Here is a 6,000-nt window from a genome sequence, read left to right as displayed (position 1 = left end):
CGACGACGTCACCCTCGCGCTCTACGGTGCTTCAAACAGCAAGGTGCCGACACATGCGAAAAAAAAAAAAAACGTCAGAGCTCAGAAGTTCGTGTGACGTATAAGGTATGTTATCAACACATTTCTTCTTTTTATGCCTCTGCAATGGATGTCAGAATCGCTACTCCCAGCGTATCACGCTGTTTTCTTATGGCTGTCCAAGGGAAACACTTCAGACACACCGGCGCTCAGAATCAACAAGAAACGGCCTCAGGGAGAGGTATGAAGGGCGCCAATGACATCACCCCTTTCCTTGGGGCGTTGATTCTCATAAATTTTGCGGTCAGAAACGACAGTCCGCAGTGCCGTGGCCAACATAACGACGTTCTTGACAACCCTCGACAGTACTGTCTGTTTCTAACCTCCTCTTAGGACGTTGTGGGGCAGCATCCCTACTGAATGTGATCGGCCTCTTTCGGAGGGATCTCGCGTACGGGCTGGAACCGTTATGGACTGTTCAAAACTGTTCTATGAAATTTGAACGTGACCTGAAGCAGAAAGAGTTGCTTATGCCTTTTCAGCTCGTTTCGTGCTCTCCTGTGGCGTGATCATGGGGGGAACGACAGTGACATATGCGTGAACAAAATGGCACAGGTTCCCTCTAGGACCCTCCAACTTCGGCTACACCCTCAGTGACACCCACTCAACTTTACTGAGAATTTTAAAAATGTACCTGCACAGAGGCATTCTGTAAAGTAGTCTTAAGTGTGTGCTACGAGGCATCTGGAATCGGAAGGGTATCAAATGGTTGCCCACAGAGGATTTTCTTCTATGCCATCTCTTTACTATAGCATCGTATACGTGATTGTACTATAGCTATTGTAGTTCATGACAGTGAACAGGAAGGAAGAAACTGACAATCTTACTCTGTTTACTTAATTTTCCTATCCTTATTTCTACAAATTTTTTCACACTTATATCCCGTGTCCGACGCCTTCATCATTTCCTGCGTATTCCAAACTTTTGTAAAAGTGAAACAAATTCTTTTTGTGGGTGCTTATTACTGTTACAATAATTATTGTTATAGTTATTACTACTACGATATTTTAAAGAACTACACTACTGACCATTAAAATTGCTACACCAAGAAGAAATGCAGATGATAAACGGGTATTCATTGGACAAATGTATTATACTAGAACTGACATGTGATTACACTTTCACGCAATTTGGGTGCATAGAACCTGAGAAATCAGTTCCCAGAACAACCACCTCTGGCCGTAATAACGACCTTGATACGCCTGGGCATTGAGGCAATCGGAGCTTGGATGGCTGCTCATGCAGCTTCAACACGATACCACAGTTCATCAAGAGTAGTGATTAGCATATTGTGACGAGCCAGTTGCTCGACCACCATTGACCAGACGTTTTCCATTGGTGAGAGATCTAGAGAATGTGCTGGCCAGGGCAGCAGTCTAACATTTTCTGTATCCAGAAAGGTCCGCACACGGCCTGCAACACGCGGTCGTGCATTATCCTGCTGAAATGTAGGGTTTCGCAGGGATTGAATGAAGGGAAAAGCCACGGGTCGTAACACATCTGAAATGTAACGTCCACTGTTCAAAGTGCCCTCAATGCGAACAAGAGGTGACCCAGACGTGTAACCAATGGCACCCCATACCATCAAGCCGGGTGATACGTCAGTATGGCGATGACGAATACACGCTTGCAGTGTGCGTTCACTGCGATGTCACCAAATACGGATGTGACCATCATGATGCTGTAAACAGAACCTGGATTCATCCGAAAAAATGACGTTTGGCCATTCGTGCACCCAGTTTCTTCGTTGAGTACACCATCGCAGGCGCTCCACTCTGTGATGCAGCGTCAAGGGTAACCACAGCCATGTTCTCCGAGCTGATAATCCATGCTGCTGCAAACGTCGTCGAACTGTTCGTGCAAATGGTTGTTGTCCTTCAAACGTCCCAACCTGTTGACTCAGGGATCGAGACGTGGCTGCACGATCCGTTACAGCCATGCAGGCAAAATGCCTGAAATCTCGACTGCTAGTGATACGAGGCCGTTGGGACCCAGCACGGCGTTCCGTATTACCCTCCTGAAGCCCACTGATTCCATATTCTGCAAACAGTCATTGGATCTCGACCAACGCGAGCAGCAATGTTGCGATACGATAATCCGCAATCGCGATAGGCTACAATTAGACCTTTATCAAAGTCGGAAACGTGATGGTACGCATTTCCCCTCCTTACAGGAGGCATCAGAACAATGTTTCACCAGGCAACGCCGTTCAACTGCTGTTTGTGTATGAGAAGTCGGTTAGAAACTTTCCTCGTGTTAGCACGCTGTAGGTGTCGCCACCGGCGCCAACCTTGTGTGAATGCTCTGAAAAGCTAATCATTTGCATATCACAGCATCGTGTTCCTGTCGGTTAAATTTCGCGTTTGTAGCACGTCGTCTTCTTGGTGTAGCAACTTTAATGGCCGGTAGTGTATCTTTGATATTTCTGATTTTTATTGTATATATTTGTGTGCATGTAACAAAGTGTTCTACGGTTATGTTTCATTGACAAATAATACAATAAATGAGTGTAAGTGACTAGTACAGTAAAATTTTCGTGCTGTGACTTCTTTGTAGGTGATCAACAGCTGGTCTTTTGCGTCCACGTGACAATCGTATAGTATGTATCTTATGTTAGACGCTAAACAATGCGAAAATCTAGGCTACATCAAAGGTGCGCTATTTGTAGCTGCTGCCCCTCAGTTCTTTGCAGAAATACATCAGACATCTCTGTGGATCCATACGCACTCAGTTTGCTGTAGGTTCCTGTGTCAATGATTGAATGGTATTAACATTACAGTAGTGTTAACGTGCAATAAATCTTTGTTAAAATCTGATATTGTGATGGGTAATAAAGGGAGGGAGATTACAGTTCAGCGTCACGTAGACATGAACGTCATTAGAGGTGCAGCATTAGCTCATTTGGAGATTGATGGGGAAGAAAATTGCACTGTGCATAAAATGGAATCGTCAGCCAGGTTTGATATCGGAAAATGTGCTATCTAAATGACTCTTATCGCACCACAGTCCACCCGTGATGGCGATACTAAATATTATGGCCCATATTTACATAGTGCAGTACAGTAAAGTGAAAGCAAAGGCCAAGGGAGAAATGTTATCATATAACATTCCGTCGATACTGACATCATTACGGACGAAGCACTAGCGTAGACTGGGAGGGGGGGGGGGGAGAGGGGAATAAATCGATAGTTGCCTTGTTGATAGAAGTATTTATCTAATCAGCTGAAGTAAAAAGAGAAGAAGGAAATACGATTTGTGTTTAACATCCCGTCGACGAGGAAATCACTAGAGACGAAGCCGAAAGCCGAAGCTCGGATTGGGGAGGAATTGGAGTTGAAGACGATTGTGTCCATTTCAAAGGTATCATCCTGGTATTCTCCATGGAAATGGCAGCTCACGGATTTGAACCGGTGCCCACCGGGATGCGTTTGTTGAGCGGGTGAAAAGGAAGAGACGCTCTATTAGGAATGATACTCCTCTCGTAGGCAAATAATTTTTTCAAACACATGTACCACTTCGATTGATGACGCTGTCATTGTTTTTTTACATATTTATAATTTGTTAGTGCAAGCAGACTGAAACCATTCAAAAGGTTCAAGTGGGTCTGAGCACTATGCGACTTAACTTCTGAGGTCATCAGTCGCCTAGAACTTAGTACTAATTCAACCTAACTAACGTAAGGGCATCACACACATCCATGCCCGAGGCAGGATTCGAACCTGCGACCGCAGCGGTCGCTCCGCTCCAGACTGTAGCTCCTAGAACCGCACGGCTACTCCGGCCTGCCACTGAAGCCATTATTTTCGAGGGAAGTCTGCCAGTCGGTACATGTCAAAAATGACTAAGTCGTACAAAGTATGAGAGCAATTATCAATCGTGTCAGTTACGTTTCGGTCTTCGCACAAGACGCTCATGCAACGGTCTTCTTGTCAACACGTCGACGACCCCTACCAGTTTTGGAGAATAATTTATATTCCCGATAACACAGTATTTTAATACAACGTGGAATACATTAAATTCCTGAACTATTAAAACCCATGCAAATATTACATAACAACTGCACATATACGAGGTGCATTCAAGTTCTAAGGCCTCCGATTTTTTTTCTAATTAACTACTCACCCGAAATCGATGAAACTTGCGTTGCATCTCGACGTAATCGCGCTGCAGACGTACACATTTTTCACAACGCTGACGCATGATTCCACGGCAGCGGCGAAGGCTTCTTTAGGAGTCTGTTTTGACCACTGGAAAATAGCTGAGGCAATAGCAGCACGGCTGGTGAATGTGCGGCCACGGAGAGTGTCTTTCATTGTTGGAAAAAGCCAAAAGTCACCAGGAGCCAGGTCAGGTGAGTAGGGAGCATGAGGAATCACTTCAAAGTTGTTATCACGAAGAAACTGTTGCGTAACGTTAGCTCGATGTGCGGGTGCGTTGTCTTGGTGAAACAGCACACGGGCAGCCCTTCCCGGACGTATTTGTTGCAGTGCAGGAAGGAATGTGTTCTTCAAAACATTTTCGTAGGATGCACCTGTTACCGTAGTGCCCTTTGGAACGCAATGGGTAAGGATTACGCCCTCGCTGTCCCAGAACATGGACACCATCATTTTTTCAGCACTGGCGGTTACCCGAAAATTTGTTGGTGGCGGTGAATCTGTGTGCTTCCATTGAGCTGACTGGCGCTTTGTTTCTGGATTGAAAAATGGCATCCACGTCTCATCCATTGTCGCAACCGACGAAAAGGAAGTCCCATTCATGCTGTCGTTGCGCGTCAACATTGCTTGGCAACATGCCACACGGGCAGCCATGTAGTCGTCCGTCAGCATTCGTGGCACCCACCTGGATGACACTTTTCGCATTTTCAGGTCGTCATGCACGATTGTGTGCACAGAACCCACAGAAATGCCAACTCTGGAGGCGATCTGTTCAACAGTCATTCAGCGATCCCCCAAAACAATTCTCTCCACTTTCTCGATCATGTCGTCAGACCGGCATGTGCGAGCCCGAGGTTGTTTCGGTTTGTTGTCACACGATGTTCTGCCTTCATTAAACTGTCGCACCCACGAACGCACTTTCTACACATCCATCACTGCATCACCACATGTCTCCTTCAACTGTCGATGAATTTCAATTGGTTTCACACCACGCAAATTCAGAAAACGAATGATTGCACGCGGTTCAATTAAGGAAAATGTCGCCATTTTAAGTACTTAAAACAGTTCTCATTCTCGCCGCTGGCGGTAAAATTCTATATGCCGTATGGTTCTGCCATCTCTGGGACGTATTGACAATGAATGCGGCCTCTTTTTAAAACAATGCGCATGTTTCTATCTCTTTCCAGTCCGGAGAAAAAAAATCGGAGGCCTTAGAACTTGAATGCACCTCTTACATTCGCTATTCATAAATTTGAGCCATATAGAAACTAGTATAAGTAAAGTGTTTATGTGATCGAAAATCAATCATAGTTTAGTAACAAACAGCAAACGCGATCGTCATAATATTTCCTATTCTTTATCTCTCTGGTGGAACTGCATAACAGTGTTAGTTTGATAGCGATAATTGTTGCCAAACTTTGACCTGATAATAGGGTAGTTGTTCTGTGATTACACAGGTTCCTTTGCCTTTGATATTCTTTCATTATACCATCTTCAGTGTTGTATGGACAATATATACCCGTTTGCCATCTTATATTCATAACACTACCTGCATGAGTCGAACTGAAGACAGTTTTATTGTTTGTATGTACTTAATTATGACCATATAATCAGGCCCTGTTTTGTGTTAAAGTTGTTTTGAATTTTTTCTGTACTGGTATCTGAGTACTGTAGGTGATTCTTTCTTCATATATACAAGATTTATTTTTTACCTTAGACTGTGTGTACTACAAATATGTCATAAGTGAGGCCGGCTCAGAAATCAAGC

The sequence above is a fragment of the Schistocerca gregaria genome, chromosome X, assembly GCF_023897955.1.
Source record: "Schistocerca gregaria isolate iqSchGreg1 chromosome X, iqSchGreg1.2, whole genome shotgun sequence".
In the NCBI taxonomy this organism is placed as follows: Eukaryota; Metazoa; Arthropoda; class Insecta; order Orthoptera; family Acrididae; genus Schistocerca; species Schistocerca gregaria.
The sequence above is the reverse complement of the archived record's forward strand: the minus strand, read 5'-3'. Positions refer to the sequence as shown.